This window comes from Typopeltis vanoorti, chromosome 12 (assembly GCF_054136105.1).
Source record: "Typopeltis vanoorti isolate ZY-2024b chromosome 12, IOZ_Tvanoo_1.0, whole genome shotgun sequence".
Lineage (NCBI taxonomy): Eukaryota > Metazoa > Arthropoda > Arachnida > Uropygi > Thelyphonidae > Typopeltis > Typopeltis vanoorti.
The window spans coordinates 76415787-76440726 of NC_143560.1; the positions used below are offsets into that span (position 1 = coordinate 76415787).

The 24940-nt window shown below is 36.4% G+C and overlaps 1 protein-coding gene across 1 annotated transcript in view; it reads right to left on the reverse strand.

The window, feature by feature from the left end:
* The window catches only part of LOC150100901 (F-box/LRR-repeat protein 8-like), a 50234-nt gene extending 31588 nt beyond the window's left edge, over positions 1–18646 (reverse strand). Inside the window, exon 1 of the mRNA XM_090401931.1 lies at positions 18558–18646. The gene's annotated coding sequence lies outside the window, so the exon portion shown is untranslated. The remainder of the gene's footprint in view (positions 1–18557) is intronic.
* Positions 18647–24940: the final 6294 nt, after the last annotated feature.

Genomic DNA, 24940 nt, shown 5'->3' on the forward strand with positions numbered 1-24940 from the left:
TCTTCTTGTTTTGTTTCATGAAAAAATATTGTTTATTATCGATAAAATTATACAGTTCAGTATAATTCAAATTACTTAAAAATAAAATCCATTATCATAACCCCAAATCATACTCTAAAATAAAAATTATAACAAATGCTGTCTTTAATTGTAATGAGAGGAATCTTTATGTGGACTTTTTTCAATTGAAGATGAGTTAGCCGATCTCATACAGTTTTTTCTTCTGGAAACTCGGGTTTTTCATTCCACATACAGACAAATCGGCCCTTCAGAACACATGCAATTTTCAGACAAAAAATACTTGTGGTGGTTGTGGGCAGTAGATGGCACTGATGTAGTTGATTGGTAGTAGTGGTTCAGTAGTGGTAGAGACGAAGAGTTGTACAGTGGGTGTCCTCCCGTAATGAGTCTTCGGACTCCTTGGAGGTCTCATTAATAATAATAATAATGTCCAAATATTTAAAGAGACGGAGTAAACACGATAAGCACTACGAACACTCTACTACTGGTGCAAACTGCATATAAACAACAGTGGAACTGAACGATGAATAGTGCCACATTACGCTAATAGCTCACATCTCACTATGACGTGCATATGCTTGCGCACGTAACAATATAACACTGTGGTAAACACAGTGCTGCTAGCGTCCTTTGTCCTCCTAAGTGCTACAAGATGGATTTTTATTATTTTTTATACAAAATAAGAGAATTGTATAGGATTGTTGATGATAAAATTAAATATTACAAGCAAATATAAAAAAAAATAATAAATATATTTATATATCGAGAAAAAGTGGGGGTGCTGCAGTTCCACAGTGCCTATGCACAAGCTGCCCCTAGTGGCCAGTAGAAGGAAAAATTATTATGGGAGGATGATGTTGGTCAGTGATAATGGGAAAATGATAAACACTTAGGAGGATATAGTAGAGATGTTAAATAATTCATTAAGGTATTCCATCCTTCTGTAATATAATGTAACATAATGAAGAACTTCGGAGCAGTAGGAAATGGGGGGGAAAGAAATACTGATGGTGAGTGAGCAGCAGGTATGTGAGGAATTGAGCAAATTATGTCAATAAGACTAAGACCTGATGGTATACTACTACTACGTCTTGAGGGAATGTTTACAGGGAGTTAACAGCTTTTAACTTACCTCTTTAATATAAGTCTTAGAGATTGGCCCAAGTTCCAAAAGGGTGAAAAGAAGACAAAACTGTTCTACTCCATAAAGGGGATGATAAGACTTAAGGTTTTAAATTATGGACCAATCTGCTAGTTTGGAGTTGTTGTCAAGGGTAGAGAGGCTAATGATGGCCAGGATTCAGAACTAGGTTGACAAAAGCAGAATTCTCTTTAACATGGGTTTGCCAATGGAAGATTATTCATAAAATTTGGGAGCTGTTATCTTAAGAACAACTCCTACATAGCTGTAATACTTATTTATACAACATTAGAGAGCGACAAATTAGGACTTTAGTTCTTTTGTCCATTACAATTTGAATTGGTTCAGTCACTCATTGTCACATGTTAATTGTAACATGTTACTCTGAAGATGCTGGTTTGAAATCCAGCAAAATATAAGCTGGTTAATAAACATTTTTTTTTTTTTTTATAATTTAGTTTGTTTGGCATTGTAATAGTGTTAAAATAAGCTTGTCTATTAGTTTAAAGGAAGGTTGTTTTAGCAATCTGCTTACTTATAATAAAGTGACAAATGCAGTAGGGGGATGCATACACAGTAGTTTATTTAGATTTTGCAGAAGCCTTTGATGGATTGCCATATGACAAGTTGGTAATTAAATTGGAATAGATGGGGTTGGATAGCAGATTAGTGCATTGGATTGGAGATTGGCTGTCCAACAGCAAGTTGTGTATGGGGGGAGCGATATCCTCAAACAGGAAAGTCAAAAGAGCTTATAGCAAAACAAATGCCACGTGTGGAATCAGGAGTAGAGTATCCTGTTGATATTCTTCTTGAACTGTTGGAGATTGTAGTCCTTTGTAAATGATTCACTGGAAAGGCTCTTCCATAGAACTGAGGTAGAAGGAATGGAAGATACACAGAAGACTGACACGTAGAAATAAGGATGTCATGATTCCATTGTATAAGGCTTTGATCAGACCACATGGATTACAGTGCACAGATTTGCTCACTTGGTTTGAAGGTGAGAAAATCTGTTTTAAAAGGATGAATAGAGATGTTGGAAAGCGTTCAGAAACAATTGACTAAGATGGTTTCTGCAATATTCAGTATGAGGGCAGATTGAGGGAACGTAAATTGCAAAGTCTAGTGGAGAGAAAGAAGAAGAAGAACAGATAAGTTGGTAAGGGATAATTACCAGATTAATGAGGATGAGATATTTCATAGAATGGGTAGAGACAGGAAGAGAACAAGAGGCAATCCCTGGAAGCTGTTATAAGCAGAGGGTGAAGAGTAGATTTTTTGTATAGGGAGTGGTAAGCGATTGGAGACGGCGAATGCATTTAAGTCAAGGTATGATGAACTATGTGCATGTGTGAAAGTGGAACCTCCTGCAATGAGTCTTTTGACATGGAGATCTAATTATAACAACAGCAATAATCTATGTTACCATTATTGAAACTCCCAATAATTACTCAACCTTTTGGAAGTTTGTTGGAAGTTTAAACTAAATTTATTATAATTATGTAACCTTCACTCAATGGGCTAATTTGCTGATGCATGTCTTCTACATCATCTCCACTCCCTGGCCCACAGAAGCAACCAACTGCCTGTTTTGTCCTATGATCTCTATCTCACACCATATTGTCTCAAATGAACTGCCAACCACATTCCCAGCCCCCTCCATCTCCGGTCTTCCTAATCTCCTCATCTTTGTGGCCACAATTCATCTGCTATCATCACCAGCACCTCTTCCCTTCATTCCATTCACTCTATCTCAGAAAATACTCTACTCCCCATGTTTTATCCCTAAGAACATCATCTGATGTCGGCCAAGTCTCACTAATCCCTATTACTAACAAAGTTGCATCAACCAATGGAAAAAAAAACTCTTCTTATTACTGATATATCTAGCATTAGTATACCATCAACAATATCCAATCCAATTTTGTCACTTGAGAGAATAGATTCTAACTTACTTGACTCAAAGGTGCCTGCCTGCCCACACACACACACACACACACACACACACTTGCCAGCATCCACTTAATAGCTTTAGTTACCCTGACTTTGCACTTCCACTCTTGAGATACGTAGCTAAAAATCCATTTAAGTACAATCTATCAGCATTATCTAAGTCCTTCCATTTGTAAAATTTGATCCATAAGCCTATAAAGTGCACACCATTCCTTCTATATCACCTACTTACCTCTATTATAGCATAGCAGGACATTCACAAACATTACTTTCCCACTCTTCTTTTTCACTTCTAATAGCTCTTTTATATCTTCTCTCATACAATATTTTCTCCCTTTCAGGTCATTAATGTCACCAAAAAAAATTTCAATTCTTTCTCTGTATTCTGCAGCATCCCTAATACTACTTTTCACACTAGGAAAACAGGATTTGTACTAACTGCTCTCATTAAGTATTCCTCTTACCACAAAATCACCATAAAACTTTTTTCTTTTTCTCTAAATCAGTCATATGTTTCTATTTCTTACCTTTCCTGTGATCTTTTTTTTCACTTCTCAGTGCTACCAAATACCTGATATTTCTGAAGTCATTTGATCTTATGAACAACATATTAACATACATTTATCGATACCAAATACAATGTGGATGTTAATAATTATATATACGTATAACAGGTTATTATTAACATCAGGACCTCCACAGAGTCAGACTCACTGTGGGAAGTACAAACTATCACACACAAAGCTCCTCAAACTATGCTTAAACTCATTCAATGTGTTTACAATTACACCACACTCAGGCAATGCATTCCACTCACCATGAAAGAACCCACTCTTAACTCCTTTGCTCACACTTATGTCCTGTGGACAGCACTGTCAAATATGATTTTCATTATATGCCATCTGAAACTCAATGATTGTTTCTGCATTTGGTATCAAATTTGTCAAGAAATATAGTACTTTAATGAATGACACATTACATAGCTGAAGTATTTAATGCATAATTCATTAAGACATTTCTTGATAAATCTGATGGTGAATGCAAGAAAAATTCTTTTTAGTATGTGACCATTAGCAAAAAGAATGATTATAGGATGATAATATTACTTAATAAAAATGTTGGACAGATAACCCTCACAATGGTTATCCCTCTATTCCATCTACTAATATCCTCCTAGAATCATTCTTTTTTCTACTGGCCACATAAGAAAATAATTTTTCTTTGCTTGACTGGTTATGCACCACTCATAATGCATTTCTGCTTTTCTTGCTAACCATGTCATCATTCTAGTTCACTCTTTGTACTCCTCATATAACTGATTGCTGCTTCTCACGTTTTTCCTTCTCCATAATTGCTTGCTTCATATCACCATTCATCCATTTTACTCCTATTGAACATCTTAACCTTTGGATGCATTCATGGATTGCTTTAATATTCCTTGATGAGTTGCCAAGCAGCACTGATCTTGTTATCTAATTCTCCCTATCTCCTGTTCCATGATCACCTATTATGCAGCTCCACCTATAGCATTTCTTCACACTTATAAGCACTAGGCAGGTGATTGATTACCTCATTGTCACAGATGGCTTGATCACTAAGTGATGACAGTCATCCTAATACTATTATCATCACTTTCATCAAGTGGAAACATAACCGACAGTTTATTCACAATAATATCCTTTGATGCAATGATCAAATGCAGAATTCTCAATGTGTATCTTGTGTAGCATACTGACTGAAGAAGTTGTCCCTCCTGAGAAACTTGAGAAATTTTCCTTACTCTAATCTAAAATAACTATTCTTAGATGATGGAACAGATGGAATATCAGCCCGTTTGCTAAAGGAATGTTCAGCTGAACTGGCTAGGCCTTTCACATGTTTGTAAACTTGAGTCTCAACTCAGGAATGATACAACAGGAATGGAAAGAATATATGATAGTCCCATTGTAGAAGGGTGGTGCATAAACTGATGTGCCTAACTACTGACCTAATTTGTATCGATATATATTTTAGAGAAGTTGGTAAGAATTCACATACAGAAATGGGTAGATAAACAAGCTATACTCTGCAAAGAGCAGCATGAGTTTATTAAAGGAAGGTCATGTTTTAGCAATTTGCTCATATTTTATGCACCACCCTTCTACTGATATTCAGCACTTACAAAATTATTTGAATTGCCTGGAAATTCAGGCAAATGAAAATGGCTGTCAGTTTATGCACTTTGGTGCAATGAGATTTCCAGTGGCATATTATATTAGCAGAGTTATGCTGCAAGAAATTGAGGAAGCAAGGGATCTTGGCATATTAGTGGATAGGAATTTGAAGTTAAAATGTCACATAGCAAAAGTTGCAAATACAACTCAGAGGATAACTGCGATGCGAATTGAAGCGAACCTTGACATCTAAGGATAAGGAAGTCATTATGCCTCTTTATAAGGCTTTGATAAGACCACACCTGGATCTTATTAGGTTAACAGGAGAAAGAGGGGTGATATCATAGAGATCCATAAACTTTTGAATGGATGTTACAGAATATTGTCCGATAAAATTTTTCATTATATGGAAGGTGGGGAGAGAACACAGGGGCATCCATGGAAGTTGAGTTTGTTCATACTCAAGAAAGGAGTAAGAGCTGGGTTTTTCTCTCACAGAGCACTGAGTGAGTGGAATAGTTTGCCTTTAGGGGGTATCAGTGCGTCTAGTGTGCATGAATTTAAGGGAAGGTATGACAGCTGGTTTGGGTGATTTATAGTCACCTCAATGAGCCCTTGACTCCCTGGAGGTCTCAGATAATAATAATATCTCTACATTCCAAACTATGTTTTCATAATCACCATCCTCTTATTTGCTTCAAAAAAATCTGCCTAAACATTTGCTAATCATGGCTCTTCACATATTAAAACCTAGAGCAAAATCATCATACTCAATGACAGCTATCATCAATATAAGACATATCAATATAAAAGAAGTTGAACTGGGATAAATCTAATTCAACATAATTGGTGCTACTATAACAAGAAGTTTAAACAGTTAAAATTCTGCTAAATAATTCGTAATAGATGTGGCATTCAACACCAGGTACAAAGGTACCTTTTGGTGAAGGAAATGTGAAGATTTTCCATAGAGGGAGATAAGGGTAGAAAGAGAGGCCATCCCTGGAAGTAAGTTATATAAGCAGATGTGAGCAAGAGAGTGAGAAGCAGGTGCTTTGCATGGAGAGTGGCTGTTAAGTAAAATTCATTGCCTGAGAGCATGGTGAGTGTGGAAATTGTGCATGGGTTTAAGACATGGTGCAATGTTTTGTGTGTGCATGAGAGAAAGAGAGTACGATCTCCTACAGTGTCTTTTGACTCTATGGAGGTCTGATCTTTAATAATAATGTTCTGGAGAGTATTGCAAAGCTTAAAAATGGATGTGGACATATTTTAAAGCTTAGAAGTGAAGCAGGCACATTTGAAAATGGGGAACTGGACAATGAAACTTATTTATGCTTATGATCTCACAGAAAGTTCTACTAAGGAAGATATGGAGAAAATTTTGAGTCATCACTAGAGAAGGCAGTATGCAGAAAAAGGAAAGCTTGTCTCTTGTTGAAGATTTAAACAGTGGAATAGGAAATGAATCCCATGTCTGGGATTCATTTCCCAATAAAAAAAAAAAAAAAAGAGGAGGGGGGGGGGAACTATAATAATGGCAGTCACCTACTAAATTTCTGTTCAGGACATGGGCTGGCACTAATGGCATGTTCCAACATAGAGATGTGTGCATATTCACATGGAGAAAACACACAAAAAATAAAAGTATTATTGAATATGCTGTCACTGATAATGATTTCTTCTCCTGATTCGGGATACAAGAGTATACAGGAGATTGAAATAGGAAGAACTCACCATGTAGTTTTGAGCAAGATAAAAATGCATATCATATTGAAAAGAAAAATATGCAAAAAAGTTTTAAAAAGAGTCAAAATCAAGCAAGCTTTCAGAGGTGAAGGGTACACTTAAATATTATTTATTGGAAGTGTCATGAAATAATAATAATTATTATTATTATTCAAGGAAAATTGAAAGAGTTTGAAGAGTTAGCAAGAACAGAAAAATCTGAACTTCATGGTGGACTCATGAAAATCAAGAAACAGACTGGAAAAGAAGAAAACATATCAACTTAGTAAGTAATTTAGCAGATGCTCACAGAGAATATAGGGGGGAAAAAATTAAGAAACCTGAGCTGTGTCTAAAAGCAGTCAAACAAAAGTTATGGGAAAACTTTGGTAAGAATACAGAAGTGAAATATCATTAAAATGGTAAAATACATGTATTTAATGCACAGGAAATTTTCCATTGTGCAGAGGGAGACAAAAGGCCATCCCTGAAAGGAGAGAAAAATAGATTCTTTGCATAGAGAGTGGCTGGTGAGTAGAATGAATTGCCAGAGAATGTGGTGAGTGCAGAAACTGTGAATGACTTCAAGACACAGTCAAATGATCTTTTGACCCAAAGGAGGTTTGATATTAATAATGTTCTGTGGCCTATTGCAAAGCTTAGAAATAGAGGAAAGAGGGATGTAAAAGGAATCAAAGATGATAAAGATGATATAAAAACTGATGGTAAAAATATTCTTCATATCTGGAATTTGAAACACTATGAAATGAAACAAGCAGTGGCAGAATGCAATCAGGAGTACATATCAATAATTGAGATGGAAAAGTCAACTGACATTGGAAAGGTAGAAGCATCGATGATATTCAACCAGAAATGTAAAAAGATAGGGGTATAAATGTTTTACAGTGGCTGGGCATGATGTTTTGAAGGTCAAATGAACAGAGCTAATATAAGGTGGCAATCACTTAAAATAGAACAGGAAAGGAAAAGTTTGCAAAACAAGAGTTTGATTCCAAGATAATATGAAAAAAGATCCAGAGGAAGATCAATAACTGTCAGTACAGCATTCTCATTCCACCACATTTCATTAATACCAATAATTTTATAATTATCATAATACTATACACATGTACCAGTGATGTGTATGGGGAAAGGGGGATATAGTCTGAACTGTTTTCCCTAACAAAAAGGACTTTTGCCCAAATTGATAGTGACACTCTTTATCACCAGCTTGGTAACCAGTTACCACAGTTAGTCCTCAAAGCACAGGTGCTGGTTTCTGTTCTATCACTACACTTCTTGCATGCAGTGGGAGTGAATCTCTTCATGAATGTGACAAATACAATGGCTAGATCCAGTTCATTTTCCATTCTAAGGTATATCAGCAACAGTTCTGCAGGATAGCCACAGGATAGTATGTGCCTCCTAACTAATCAGCAAAAAAATCCTGCTCCAAAAATGGTAGAATGCATGAAGGGCAGGGGCGAATTCTCCATGCTTGTTATGCTTGCTGCGCAAGCTCATTACTTGAGAAAAAAGTAATATTTGTTAATAAATGCATGCATTTATAAGCATTCCATTTTGGCTTTTATTTTTTGTAGACAGAAGATGTCTGAAGCTTGCGTGGCAATAATTGAGCTTTGCGTTGTGTGTCGAAGGCTGATGCTTGCTCGTCTAGTCAAAACTACCTTAGCTTACGCGGTTGTGGGAGCTTCCAGGTCCTCGCAGCAGCACTGTGATTTCATGCGTGTGCATAGCCATTTCCGCTTCCTTCACGTCATCTTAAACACAGGCCATACACAGTCAAAGTAGCTCTAGCCAGTGAGTTTCAGCCAGCCTTTACAAGTGCACGTGTTGCTTGGGAAAATTAAGTTACAACCAACTTTTTATGACGATGTTATTGACCAGTTCATAAAGAAGAACCGTAGGGTAGAATTTGTATTCGAGTAGCTAAATTGAAAAAGATAGAATATTAGTTGTAACACAAATGTTGTATTTGTATGATTAAATGTACATACATTTCTAAATATATAGTTTTAAATGGTCAGTAATTCATTATTCTGCTAATCAGACTTCAATCACACCTCTCACTTCCTGAATGATAAGAAGAGCAAGCGTAAATTTCAAGACCAGCATTCACCCCTGATAAAGGGAAAAAACTAACAAAAATCAAACCAAAAAATAAAATTAAATAATAAATTCCACCCCACCCCAAAGAATAATTTTTGCACAAAAATATAAATCAGCTTCCACATACTACCAAGATTCATGGCTTTAATGGCAACAAAGGTTGCTTTACTAAACGTTGTATTATCTATCACTCTCCACACACACTGACCCCTTTCAATACTTATTTCTAAAGCTTGATTTCTTGCAATAGATTTTCTGCTGCAAATAGTGAGTCCATTTGTTTCAGGACTTTAACATCCACAAAAAACTTGCTTCCTTTCTCTAAAACCACTGAGTGGGCAGGGATGTTACCTGCCATTAGCAATGGCCTAACACAAAGCAGCATATGACCTAATATAATCCACCAACCTACTAGAATACCAGATAACCTTCACAATCTCAACCTCTTCTTAAAAAGGTCTCCATCCAAATACACTTTAAAGATCAATGTTCATGATTACTTGGATCACGACCTCATACAAATTTCCTTCACTATGGAACAACCTTGATCCAGCTATTCAAAGCCTCATATTCCCTGACATTACAAGGGTGCCAAATTAGATTATTTCTATTCCTTTTCCTGGTCCTCTGATCTATACATCTGCTCAAACCAAACAAGAGAAATAAATTTTAATAAGGTATTCAATTTCCATTCCACCAAAAATTCCTAACTGCCATCAAAGCCATGGTTCTCACAAAAGGCAGCCTAAATGGGAGACAAAAAATGGCACTGCTTGAGACCAAACTACAGCATTGCATTAAGCCTATACTGCAATTTGCAAAAGATGCAAAAAAAAAACTGCTGCTCTCAACCAAGTTCTGAAAAAAGGGTCAAATGCTGCAAATTGTGCATGTTTAGGTGGCAATCATGTCTTCTAATCCTTTACCAAAGCACCAGGAATAACTGTTGTTCCATCGATGTTCCACTGCTCTCATCTAGATAGTCCTATTGTAACATCACCAAAAGATAAAGCTGCTTTACTGACATTGCTAAAGATAACCAAGGCAAATTTTTATTTTTAGAGGTACCTGTGGCATAGTATAATTATTAAAAGAACACATAAGACCACAGTAATAATTTTTAATTAATAAATGTACAGATATTTCATACTAAAACTAATAGTACATCTTCAGTGTCACACAAACAGTTATGGGAATGGAATACAAGTAACGAACATTCGGTGGATCACCTATTAAAATACAATTGTTGCCGCGTGCTAGGAAATGATAAAAAATAATAATTAATCTTTAAGATAATTGTTTTTTTTTATTGATTACATAAAATAAAAGTCTCCCAGATCTTCGAGAGAGCGAGACAATCATTTCGATTTAAATTCAGTCGGTGTAAAATAGCTTCGTTCATATGAATGCCTTTTTAAAGAAAGCTGTGAAGCTATTTTACAATGACCAAATTTAAATCGAAATAATTGTCTCTCTCTCTCTCGAAGATCTGGAAGATTTTTATTTTATGTAATCAATAAAAAAAAAAAATTATCTTAAAGATTAATTATTGTTTTATCATTTCCTAGCGCGCGGCAACAATTGTATTTTAATAGTTGATCCACCGAATGTTTGTTACTTGTATTCCATTCCTATAACTGTTTGTGTGACACTGAAGATGTACTATTAGTTTTAGTATGAAATATCTGTACATTTATTAATTAAAAGTTATTACTGTGGTCTTACGTGTTCTTTTAATAATAAACAAGGCAAAGCATCCCCACACACATACTTTACCAAGTACTGGTCACTCATGCTACTACTAAAATTAGAAAAATCTTGAACACCAAAACTTCATACAGTCCACACCAGTGGTCAATATCGACCCCCAGGGGTCGATATAACATTGTTAGGGGTTGATTTGGGCTCAGGGGTCGAATGGGGGTCAATAGAAAAATATAAGACATCACTGTACGGGTAATATTTAATTCGGTTAATTTGGATTACCTCCATCCTGAATGACAACACAATTAAGAGTGAATCGTGGGAACAGTGACATGAATAGGACCTGTAAGATGGAGCAAGGTCATGAAAATAGTTACGGAAGCCAATCAAGTAGGCCAAAATGACGTATTTACCAATAAACGGATGTTTGTGTTTCCCGCCCGGCCGGCACGGCAGGAGCGAGATTGCAACATGTGCGTGGTTGCTTATTTACTTATACTTACACGTATTCGAACCCAGTCTCATTTTTGCGCATCGACATACAAGTGAGCGTTAATGTTCTAAAATTCATCAACATACATATTAGGTAATATTAAAATTACGTAATAGTAAAATAGAGGGGGTCGATAAAAAGTCAAGAAACTCTTGAAGGGGTCGACGGTCAAAGAAGTTTGGTGACCCCTGGTCCACACTATCCCCCCCCCTCCATTGTGCTAAAAACTTAGGCTGCAGAATTAACACCTATTCATATATTGCCTCTTCAATCTTTCTTATCAACCAAAATTTAACTTACATCATGGAAACAAACTTCCATTCAGCCCATTCCAAAATGGTATGTAATAGGTAATAAAAGGCAGTCAACAAACGACTGTGCAATTGCTCTCAAGTTCAATCTCAAAAAACACAGAGAATGTCATCATTAGCCAACTTCACTACATGGAGGCCTAACTAGGTAATTAGTGACCAACAAAATAGATACTGCTGCTCTCAATCAACAGCTGATCTTCTGGCCTTCACAACCCACCTTTGTACACAAGACATGGAAATATTTGAAGAGCCTCATACGGTTATATATTTGATTTAATCGTTTATCCAAGTGTAAGCAAACAAAGTTTGCCCCTGAAGTATTTTATTATTATTATTCATGACACCTCCAAGGAGTCCAAAGACTCATCGTGGGAAGACACCTACTGTACAACTCTCCGTCTCCACTACTACAAAGAATCTCTACTACCAATCACCTACATCAACACCATCTACTGCCCACAACCACCACCACTAGGACTGGGGGCAACTCGTGGCAAAGGTGGTATACTTCTCATCACTTGCCTTAGTATCCCATAATGCAAAGTACATCTCCTTGCAGACATGTATAATGCTATACATTAAGGGAAGGGTCTCTTCTCCATTACTTCCACCTTAGTATCACCACCTCTGGATCTGGCTCCCACTGATGAGACCTCAATAAAGGTCGAAACCAGTCTGGGTAGTGACCCCTCCCTTAATCCCCCAACCAGCCACGACATCTATAGACATCGAGATAAATCTGGATATGAAGCTCTAAAACCCATTGAATAACATGGATAAGAAGTGCAATTTGGTGCCACTATTTCATCCACATTAGCCCGTAGGGAGGTTAATGCATAGCATTATACATGTCTGCAAGGAGATGTGCTTTGCATTATGGGATACTAAGGCAAGTGATGAGAAGTTATACCACCTTTGCCATGAGTTGCCCCAGTCCTGAAAATACTTCAGGCACAAACTTTGTTTGCTTACACTTGGATAAAGGATAAAACCAAATATATAATTGGTAGCATAGCCAAGTGAAAAAACTTCCATCAACTATCTCTAATCCAGAGAATTTTAATAATAAGGTGTGACACCTTTTGGCAACTTGTATATGGAAATATGACTTTTCCATTACTTCCACCTTAGTATCCCCACCTCTGAGTCTGGCTCCCACTGATGAGACCTCAATAAAGGTCAAAACCAGTCTGGGTAGTGCCCCTTCCCTTAATGCATAGCATTATACATGTCTGCAAGGAGATGTGCTTTGCATTATGGGATACTAAGACAAGTGATAAGAAATTATACCACCTTTGTCATGAGTTGTCCCAGTCCTGAAAATACTTCAGGCCCAAACTTTGTTTGCTTACACCTGGATAAAGGATTAAACCAAATATATGCCAGCCTGGTTGGCCGAGTAGTAAGCGTATCCGATTTCCAGCCAAAAGGCTGTGGGTCCGAACCCCACCGTGGGCATGGATGTTTGTGATTGTCTGTGAAAATACAAGTGGTGGTGATGGGCAATAGATGGCATTGGGGTAGATGATGTGGCTTGCTGTAGTTGTTGGATTGAGTGATGGAAATGGAGAGTTGTAGAGTAGGTACCCTCCATCGAGCCTGGTTGGCCGAGTGGTTAGAGCAGGGATTCCCAACCTTTTTGTTTCCTAGAGCACATTCTAAAATACCGGTAGGGCGATGGGCACCATCTATTTTTTCAATCAAATTTTTTGAATTCTTTTGTTAAATGAATACATACAAAGTTTACATTATAATCAAATGTTTTATTACTTAAAAGTTTACATTAGATAAAAATTTAAATATATGTGTGTAAGTTAGTGTGAGCTTTGGCATTGCATGTCATTGGCCAGTGCTTCATAATTAGGAGAATATGATGATATTCCAGTTCTTAAACTGGAATGAACAACTTCGAATGCGAGTCTACTTTACATTGTATGCGTTTAATACTCGTCATGTGTCATTAACGCATGCGTCATATAGCATGCCATGAATTGTTGCGTGATTATTTCAAACTATACGGAACATGGTTGAACAGTGGCGGGCACACACAAATTGGTCAACAAGCGCATTGGTGCCCGTGGGCATAGGGTTAGAGTATCCGCTCTCCAGCCAAAAGGTTGCAGGTTCAAATCCTGCCGTGGGCATGGATGTTTGCGATTGTCAGTGAAAATACTAGTGGTGGTGATGGGTAGTAGATGGCATTGGTATAGATGATTGAGTGGTGGAAACAGAAAATTGTAGAGAAGTACTCTCCCTCGATGAATCCTTGGACTCTGGAAGTGTCACGTAAGAATAATAATAATATACTGAAATAAAGAGCCAAAAGGCTTCACTTTGATGATACAAAATTATTTAAATTAAGTGGATATTGAATCCAACATTATTTCAAAGCCTAAAGTTGGATATTGAATCCAACATTATTTCAAAGCTGAATAGAGAAACTACAAGAGTTTCATGGCGAATATAGAAACTATAAAAATTTCGGCAGATCCAAGCACAAGCAAACCCTTTATGACAGGGGAACTCGTAGTAAAGGTGAAGTAAGCTGTGATCACTTTCCTTAGTATTTCCCATAATGTAAAGCACATCTCCTTGTGGATATGTATGATGCTATACATTATAGGGAGGGGGGATCACTACCCAGACCAGTTTCGACATTTGTTGAGGTCTCATCAGTGGATAGGTAGACCCAGATGTAAATACCCAGGCTGGGTAGTGATTCCTCCCCTCTTAATGTATAACATCATACATGTCCACAAGGAGATGTGCTTTACATTATGGGAAATACTAAGGAAAGTGATCAGATCTTACTCCACCTTTACCACGAGTTGCCTCTGTCATGAAAGGTTTGCTTACTTGGATCTGCCGAAACTTTTATAGTTTCTATATTCGTCATGAAACTCTTGTAGTTTCTCTATTCAGCTTTGAAATAATGTTGGATTCAATATCCACTTAATTTAAATAATAATAATATAATTGGTAGCATAGCCAAGTGAAAAAAACTTCCATCTCAGATGGTTACTTTTGACCTTTCTAGGGCATGAACAGGTCTAACAAAGAAGAGTTCTCAGAAAGTCACCATCCTACAGCCTGCCATAAACCCATTATGTGTTGTCAGCTTTCTTTTTTTGTATGCTCACATCACAGCAGATGGTTTCCTCTCATTGTATTTCCACATCAATGCAAGAGTACCCCAGGGCTCTGTATGTTCACCCACTCTCTTCCTTCTATACATAAATAACCTGCTCTTACTAGCTTCAAATCTTATTTACAGCTTTGCTGACAACAGTACATTCTGTTCTTCATCTGATAAATCCTGTAATGCCCAATTATTAGAAGCCTCTTGAGATTTTCCATAACTAATCTCTAAGGCAGTGAGCAAACATGTTACAAGGATAATCTTGTAAACATCAGTGCTACCAAAATTCAGTCCCTTCTAATTTCTTGCAAAAAAGATCTCATATCACTTTCCCTAGTTTTTAGTAATACCCAGATATCCAAACGTGATCAGATTTTTCTTCTTGGGATGACTTATGCTTCCATCCTTTGCATAAATGCATTTCAGCAATATCTTTTCCAGTCTCCAAAAAACCTTGGCATATTTATCCACTCAAGACTACTCATAAAATCCCAAATGTGCCCAATGTTGTAATATTGCTCCATATTGTGGTAGTGCATCTAAAACCTTCCTAAGCATGCTTAATACTATTCAGAAGAAGGCAATCCAATTAACTGTTGATCTTACAAATTCACATAAACATTCTGTGTCTGCCTTATGCCTCTTTACAGAAACTGTTCTCCTGTACAGTTACCATCACTCCACCACTTGCTTCCAAAATCATAAAAGTAGCTGCTGGTCAACATCAATTTAGCTTCTAGCTCAAACTTACTGAATCAACTTCTTTTCCTCATAAATGTTTTACAGAAATGTGTGGTAGACACAATTTCTTACTTGGTTGCAGGTTTGAATCCTGTAGTTAGCATGGATGTTTGTGATTATCTTTAGGTGGAAGACGAATTTCACTGATCGCTGTGAGACCACTGCCCCACTTATTCAAGGCCTGAAGTAGCTGAAAAAAAGTTCCATGTTTGGTCTCTAGAGCAAGGTTTCTGAACAATGTAAAAATAAATAAAAAATTACAAAAAATATATAAAATTGACAAAAATGGAAAAAAAGAAATCCTTGCCCATCCACAGTACAAATGTACTATAGATTTAGTAATAACCTTTTGTGGGTGGTAAACACAAAAATATAAATATATATATATATATATATATATATATATATATTAAAAATCTTAACACATGGAAAGGAAATTAAAATTTAATATAAGATCCTATATATTTTGCCCATTGTAACATGAATATCATTTAGGGAGAATGCCAAACTGGATAACATCAAAATATAAAACCCAAAAATTAGTTACATAGCATGAGTGTGTTTCCTTCTGTCTCAGTCATGGCTGAGTGAGCAGGAGAAAGTACTATTAAAGTTCCAGGGGAACCAACTATAATTCTGTAATTCAAGGTTAACTATTAAAAAAAAAAGTTAACAGTGATCACTTCCCAAAACCATGAAATAGGTATGTTTGCGATTGTCTTTAGGTAGAAGATGAATTTCACTGCCCCACTTATTGGAGGCCTTAAGTAGCTGAAAAAAAGTTTAATGTTTGGTCTCTAGAGCAAGGTTTCTGGACAATGTAAAAATAAATAAAAAATTACAAAAAATATTGATTGATTGATTTGGATGATGAGGATGCATGGTTTCACAAGTTTCAAGGAAAAGATGATCAAATTTAGATCTACTGTAGTGCAAACTCTTGGTTTGATTCCAGTGAACGCTCTGTCTAGTGTATGGCATGAGAAGCAAAGCCAGAACCTACTGATTCTGGCAAAAATAATAAAGTCAGTAGGATCAGGGGAATTGATAAACACCAGGTAAGGATAGAGGTATTAATTTATTCTTAATAAATGGTAGGATAGAGGCTAACTTCTATGCTGGTTTTAAAGTAATGCATAGATTGTATGTGTGAAGAATCTGTGCTGTTTGATCAGAAATACCTTTAAGGTAGGATATTGGAATCTTTTTAACATCAGACACAAGTTCACTTGAATCATATCAAAATTTTGCACTATAGGAAATTTAAATATGATTGTATGTTCCCTGAAACTTGAGAAACCATGCATCATTGTCATATTCTTAATAAATCTGACTGCATGCCTTCTCATAGTTTTGACAAGTAATTGCCATAAACTGTTCTTTAAAAAAAAAAAAAATCTTGAATTACAGAACCATACTTGGTTCCATGGAACTTTAATAGTGCTTTCTCCTTTTCACTTAGCTGTGACCAAGACAAGAAGTATACTCATGCTATGTAACTCATTCTTGGATCTTATATTTTGCATGTGGTAACCAATCTTGGGTATTCTCCCTGAATGATGCTCATCTTACAACAGGCAAAATCTACAGGAGTTTATATTAAATTCGAATTTGTGTTAAATGTGTTGTTAAAATATAAATTATTATTTCTCTTCCTCCTCTTTCATTCCATCTACTTCTCATTTTTGGTACTGCCCCTCAAACTACAACCTTTGCCTGTTCAAAAAGCAAGTCAACTGATTCCTTAAAACTCTTCCAAACACATTCAGTTCATGACTCCATAATAAAATGAACGTAGCCAACAGCATTCATTTGCAAGATCTCTAATTCAGCTATTTCCCCTATGCAGAGAAAACATAAGAAACATTGAAAAATAGATCAGAAAATATTTTTCGCTGTGATGATGAGTTTGAAAGAAAAATTGTAGAATCAAGGGAAATCCTGCTGAACCCTGTCCACATAAACAACAATTTGAGTTATAACATCCCAGATAGCCATGCTGCAGTTATTCAATATTGAGCCTGCGCACACACTTGCAATAAACAATGGCACGCCTGTTAGAACAACTTGAAAAAATACGTTTTTTGTGTATCAATTATGTGTGGCAATTTTTACCTGTAATTTCCAGTTTTTTTAGATACTTCAATGTTTATTACTATTCTTTTCCTTTATGAATACCTGAGGAAGGTTGTTATAAGCCGAAACTAGTTGTATTATTCTCATTAAAATTTTTATAAGTTATCTCGGTTTTTAAGTCATTAAATCTATGTTTTAAAATGTATCATAACCACTAAGTAAAAGCCTATGATCATATATATATATATATATAATTAGGTGTATTCCAGTGTGGGTTACTCGCTTACATGGGAGGGGTGAGTATACAGTATTATATATCTGATAACTATTTTAAGACCAGTGCAGGAAGGGAGAGAACGAGGGGGGGGGCATCCCTGGAGATTGTGTAAGAGTGTGGTTAACAAGGGTATTAGGACTAGATTTTTTGCTTGAAGGGTTGTAAATGGGTGGAATACGTTGCCAGAGGTGGTAGTGAATGCTTCTTCTGTGAATGAGTTTAAGGGGAAGTATGACAGGTATTGTGTGAATAACGGTTAGTATGTCAATGTTGGGTCTCCAGCGATGAGTCTTTTGACTCCATGGAGGAACCATATACAGTATAATAATAATAATATATTCCAGTGTGGGTTACTCGCTTACGTTGGAGGGGTGAGTATACAATATTATAATAATGCAGAGTGTCAACATAACTACTTCAATCACATAATTCGTAGCACAATACCACGTATTAATTGCTGCAGTACAAAGAATGTTACTTGAACGGCCTGTCTAGTATTCCTTATTCATGAAAATCACTTAAACAGCTATTTAAGATTATTATATTGTCTACAAGAGGAAATTCAAAACCATAAGTTCCAAAATAAGTGTATAAATTAACATATATTGCAAGTTGTACACTGCATCTGAAGTGATGTTTACAACAGTTAGTGCAATCACTGTTTTATAAATTTTAATCACTTACACTCGAGTGTATAATGGTTCAAGTCTTAGACACAAACGAAATCAAAATAACCCCTTCCCATATTTCCTACAATTATCATTCTATTTACGCGCTTATACACAAACAACGCATGCGAATTTGACTGTCAAAAAGGTTACGTTTGAAAGAGAATGCGCTGAAAAGCAGCCCAAATGTTTATTTTTTTTCATATGTAAATAACAAATTTTTCTAACAGTAATTATAGTATTCAAAATACGTTTATTATACCTTAATAGTTACAAATAGTTACTCCTAAAAGGTGTTGATTTAGGAATAAATTTTAAATAAAAAAAAATACTTCTTTCTAATGTCGTTTCGCTCTTACAAGGAATCGAATCACGTCTAGAACGCGAAAAACAACCTTAATCAATTATTTACATTCATTTAAACAACCTTAAATGAATGTAAATTAACCAGTGCCGGAAACGTTTTCTCCGAAATTCGGGTCCGCAAAACAGACAAACCTGCCAGAAGAACACAGGTTATTTACAGATATAATATACCAGCCTCGTAGCCTTAGTAGCTTCGGCAGTAAATTCAAACCAATAAACAAATCTTTCTTCCAAGGAAGTAGATTGAAAATTCTATTCACCCACCTTTACTGCAATGACCGATGTATCCATGTGTGTGTGTGTGTGTGTGTGTGTGTGTGTAAGCGAAGTCCAGTCAAAATATTGTGCCATCTCTCTAATAGTTCGTAGGTTCCCGTCTTACTCTCAGGCTCCAAGGGCTCTATACAACCTTTGAACGTTGCACAGTTATGTATGCTATACGATGTTGTCAAAATTATCCCCCATAGCTCTGTGAGAAGAATTCAAACATCGGATTCACAGAAACCTTTGATTTTCTGTAAAATCAAATCCAGTAAAAGCGGCCTTGATAGTTGGAATCACTGTCGTTTTCGAACGAACTGCTCTCGAATAATCTGGGCAATATCAGAGAGCATATTATCCTGCTGAAGCACTCATCTGCGAAGAAAATCTGAAGAGGATGATGTCTAAAACCAGAAAACCTGAACAGCCAGAATGGATAGTTCTTTGTAGCATACTTCATATATTCACGCATCTCTTTCCTGTCTCTGCTTTATCATGATACGTAGGTGATTCCTCTCTCCACGGCATATATGGAAACTTTGTTTCCAGCCTTCATTTATTTCAATGATTTTATCAGATGCAAAGTGTAAACGAAGTCATCGATAATTGTACATCATGGGTACCTTAACTTGGCACCAGCACTTTGGATGACAATATGCAGGAGGATATGCGGACTGTGGTCTAAGAAACATTACTTTGCGTTCCATGGATTCAACAGTTAGCTTCTACGGTTTTTGTCTATGGTTTGTATCGCGATTTTCAATCAGAAGAGGTTTCATATGATTTTCGTGTCCATTTATTAGAATCGATATTTTTAATTGACAAAAGAAATTGTTAAAAATGCAAAAGGAACACTTTGATTTCATCAACTCATGCCATCTACTATCGGCTGTAGACGATATCTGTAGTTACCTCTTTTTACAAAATTTTCATGTGGCCATCGACTGCAATCGACATTTTTTTTTTTGACAATCTTTTCTCCTTAGAATGAAAACTATCATATTCATATTCTCTTACTATCATCTCCTTATCAATTCCGAATATATCTAACATATGCTAATGCGGTCTGTAACAGAAATGAACGATTTCACAAATCCTTAAAAGGAAACCACCTATCATTGCTCTAACGCTCTTTCTCCCTCTCTCTCTCTTTTTCCTGCTTCTTAAGAAATCGAAAAATGGGTACATCGAATAGCTTGACTAGTGATGTGCCACAGAGCTTTGTACTTTGATCACTGCTGTTTAATTTGTATATAAATAATATAGGAAATAACGTGAAGGATGTTATTTTTTTTTTTTTTGGATGTGCAAAGTATTATTATTATTATGATTATTTGACACCTCCAGGGAGTCTGAGGACACCTGCTCTACAACTCTGTCTCCACCTTCAATCACCAACTGACCGCAACTACACCAACGCCATCTACCGCCGACCACCGGTGGTATTTCCACAGACAATCACAAACATACACAACGGGATTCGAACCCGCAGCCTTTCGGCTGGAGAGCGGATACGCTATCCACTCGGCCATAGTTAATCAAGATGATGTAGAGAACCTGCAGTGCGATTTAAATAGGCTGGCAGTATGAGCAAACTATAATGGATGTCAATTTAATTCGGAAAAGTGTAGTGTTATGCATTGTTGTATAAAAAGATTATAAGCTGTGTTCCACATTGAGGGAACAGTACCCCGGGAAATTGATGAAGCTTGGGATTTGGAGATAGCAGATAGCTGAAGTTTAGAGGGTATATTGCTAAAGTAGCCAGGACAGCACACAGGAATTCCATGGCTAGTGAAGAACACATTAACAAGCACAGATAAGAAAGTTATCATTCCAATTTAAAATGTCATGATCGACCACTATACATTACTCAGATAACCACATCTGGTTATTGAAGAACACACTAACAAGCAGAGATAAGGAAGTTCCTCTTTATAAAGAGGAGCACCCTTGTCTCGGCTCTTAATGGGCACACCTGAATTACTGTGCTCAGGTATGGTCAACTGGGTCTCTTGGGGGAATGAAGGTGTGGTAGAGAGGATCCAGAGGTGAGTGATCAAGATGGTGATGGGCTGTGGAATACTTCAACTTAGGATACATAACGTTTGTGGATTGCAGAAGTTGGTTGAGAGGAGAAAAATAGCGGATGTAAGAGAAACATTTGAGTTGCTTGAAGGGTTTATAGGATATGTTTCAGCACTTGGCTAGAGAGACCAAAACAAGGTGCCATCCCTGGAAGTTGAATAAAGGTGTGGTTAGTAGGGGTGTGAAGACTGAAACTAGATGTGCTTGGAGAGTTGTGAGTGAGTGGAATGGGTCTCCAGAGTTAGTTGTAAGTGCTTTGTCTGTTAATGAGTTCAAGTAGAGGTAAGATAGATTGTGTGGATAGTTTGGGTCTCCCGGGATAAGTCTTCAGACTCCATGGAGCTGCCCGTGCAATAATAATAATAATGATAATAGTTTTACAGACAACTCTTTGGATCTCTATACGTGGACTTGAAATACTCGTGTTTACTTTTACACAAAAATTAATAACGAGAGAACTTGCGTGAGGTATTTATATCAATTAATTTTCGTCAGTAGGAAAGGTACCGTCAGTACGAAATTCTAATCAAACTACCACAAGACAAAATAAAGACTCGACCGTGAGACAGCGTGAGCTACTATGCCTCTCTTCTGATTGGTGAAACTTCATTTCGCACTTCTGTTTGTTTATTTTGAATTTAATACTAATGATGCCCTTAATACTTTGCGAAATTTCGTGCTAATAAAAATTGTTACATAAGTTACAAGGTAGCTATTTATTATGTTCAATGAAATGATTATTTACATTCCTATTATTCTCAATAATGGTTTTCACGACCCGCAAAACGGGGTGCATTTTGACAGCACTCTACTCAATGGGTCGAGTATTCTAATCACGCGCAAACGATATTTTGTATTTTGGAAAGCTTGCAATATTCAAGGAAACAAACAAATACGATCAGAAATTTGGTTTCAGAAATCTTTAAATGTTGCTCCACATTGTCATTTCTCAAAGGAAGAAGAATGAAGAACATTAATTTTCTATCGCCTTTTGTTTTCAGATAGGAGTAGTCTGAGTGGTTTTAGTCCTAGCAAACATTTTTAAATATAGCTTGGAAGTCAGTATCACCTCCCCTCTGCTTTCAGTGATAATGAGGACAAGCTCTGAATTAGCCTCGGCTTTCTGTAGAATGCAAGAGAAAAGTACCACCATCTAGTACCTGCATGCATGTTAATGTATGCAATAGCGGCTTCTATGGTAGAGAATTTTGAGATGCCGAATTAAAATTCCAAGTTTCAAGTTAAAAACACCCTGTTTCCCATGCCAGAAATCAACCAACTTTAGGAATGGGAAAAAATCTTCTAATCGTTGACAAGAATCAAATCGAAACTATCGTGATATTCTTTTGGCTGGCTTGTCAAGCGCTATAGCAGAAATTGCCATATCTACAGGGCCAACCGGACCTTGATGTTTTGTTTATTTTAATCCCTTAAAAACTAACATTTTTTCCCCAAAGGGAATATTTGGAATAAGAGATAATAAGTTTCCAAAGTATTGGGGCATGACACTGGACCGCATGCTCTCTTATAAGCAACACCAAACAAATGTTGCTGCTAAGTTAAGAACCCATAACAATATCATACAAAAACTAATGAACACGATATGGAGAGCAACAGCCGATAATCTACGGATTACAGCTCTCGGTCTAGTTGTCTCTGTTGCCGAATATTGCTCACCAGTGTGGCTAAATAGCATAGATGCTAAACTTGTTGATAACCAACTAAATCGTACAATGAGACTGATTTCGGGAACAATCAAATCAACATTGTTCCATCAAGTCTGCGGGGGGCCATAGCTCTCTTACAGAAGTATAAGAAAATCCTGGAGAACACAGCCCTACGAATACACTTAGATCTCCCAGATTAACATATACAACGACTGAGATCGAAACAACCACCACTACAATTAGCCAAACAATTATTACAATCTGTCTTCGACCTCAAGAAAAAATGGCAAGAACAGTGGGAGAGCGAGGCAGATGATATTACGAAATTTTGTCTCAACAAATTACAAGGAAGTTTTACTGCTTGCTCTAACCTTCCCCGAAAATTCTGGGCTCAGCTTAATAGAATACGAACTAGTCATGTATGTTCGGATATGCTTTTTAAATGGAGTAAACGACAGTCTCCACATTGTGATTTTGGAGTTGAACGACAAACTGTGGACCATATTGTGACCCAATGTTATATTAGAGCATATTCAGGAGACAAATCAGACTTTTCAAGTGCTACTCTATGAACTATTTGACTAATATAGATATAACTTTTTAATTTCATTGGTTTTTAAAATGAATTTTAACTTTATTTGCTTTTAAAATTATTATTATTATTATTATTATTATTATTATTATTATTATTATTATTATTCCTGATACCTCCAAGGAATCCGAAGACTCATCGTGGGAGGACATCTACAATTCTCTCTACACCTAACCTCTACTACGAATCATCTCCATCAACGCCATCTACCGCCCACTTCCAACACCACCACAACTAGTAATTTTTGTCTGTAAATTGCGTGTGTTCTGATGGGCCGATTTGTATGTATGCGGGATGAAAAACCCGAGTTTCCGGGAGAAAAAACCCTGCTACCTCCATATGAGATCGGCTAACTCACCTTCGATTGAAATCGACCAGATAAAGATTCCTCCCGTCGCGACGAGAATCGAACTTAGGCCTATTCCAATCGAAGGGCGCAATGTACAGTGTATTTGACAGTGTATTGCACTGCATGTTCGTATATACGAATAAATAAATAGATAAACCGACAGTTGATGCCAACTCACTGACCTAAACCCTAATAATCATATTATTTTCTGTTATAGTGTGGATATTTTTTATTTATTTTATTTTTTATTTTTTTAGATGTAGGGTGAAAAAGCCGAGTTTCCCAGAGAAAAATTTTTCCCCCTTCTAGATATTCTATTTCTTCTAGCTAGGACTAAAATCGAATCGAACGTACAATGGTATTAGTTTCGGGTAGTTTAGTGATATGGAAGCGAACGTCTTTTCTACAAGGCGACACTGGCATCCTAGAAAATGATTAACATAAGAACTTTCTTCAATCAAGAGGACATTTTTTTATCTTAATGTTTCGACTGTTTTGAATAACTCTGTTTAACAGTCTAATCCCTTCTCCCAAAAGTCTATATTATCTTACGCTCCAAACCGTCGGTCACTTGAATCAACTGCTAATTTATTAAAATTGTAGACACATGTACCCATCTGTGAATATTGTTCACATTTTTGGAATAGGTGTCCCTAAAACATCCTTGAAAAGCACTCCAACCGACTGTAAATAAAGTGCATTGTGTTCAGCAAATCCTCTACGGATGCCCTCATGTTAATTGTTCAACCATGATCTGTAATTCAGCCATATTAATTATTCAGAACTTGCCTGCACGGCATTATTTCGTTATCATCCATTGACAGACAAAATCCAATTAATACTCATTTTTTCGTTCATAAATGCTTGCTATATATATATATATATATATATATATATATATATATATATTCAATTAGCAGCCTGCTTAGACCTTGATTCTTGGAATTATATTAAAGAATTAAATACACACCGCGCATTACGATATCAAAACTTAAATAAACACAAGCTAATCAGAAAGTTCAACTTACTGAAGTCAAGACAAGAAAGGTCTGCTCTAAATAATTGTCATAATAGAC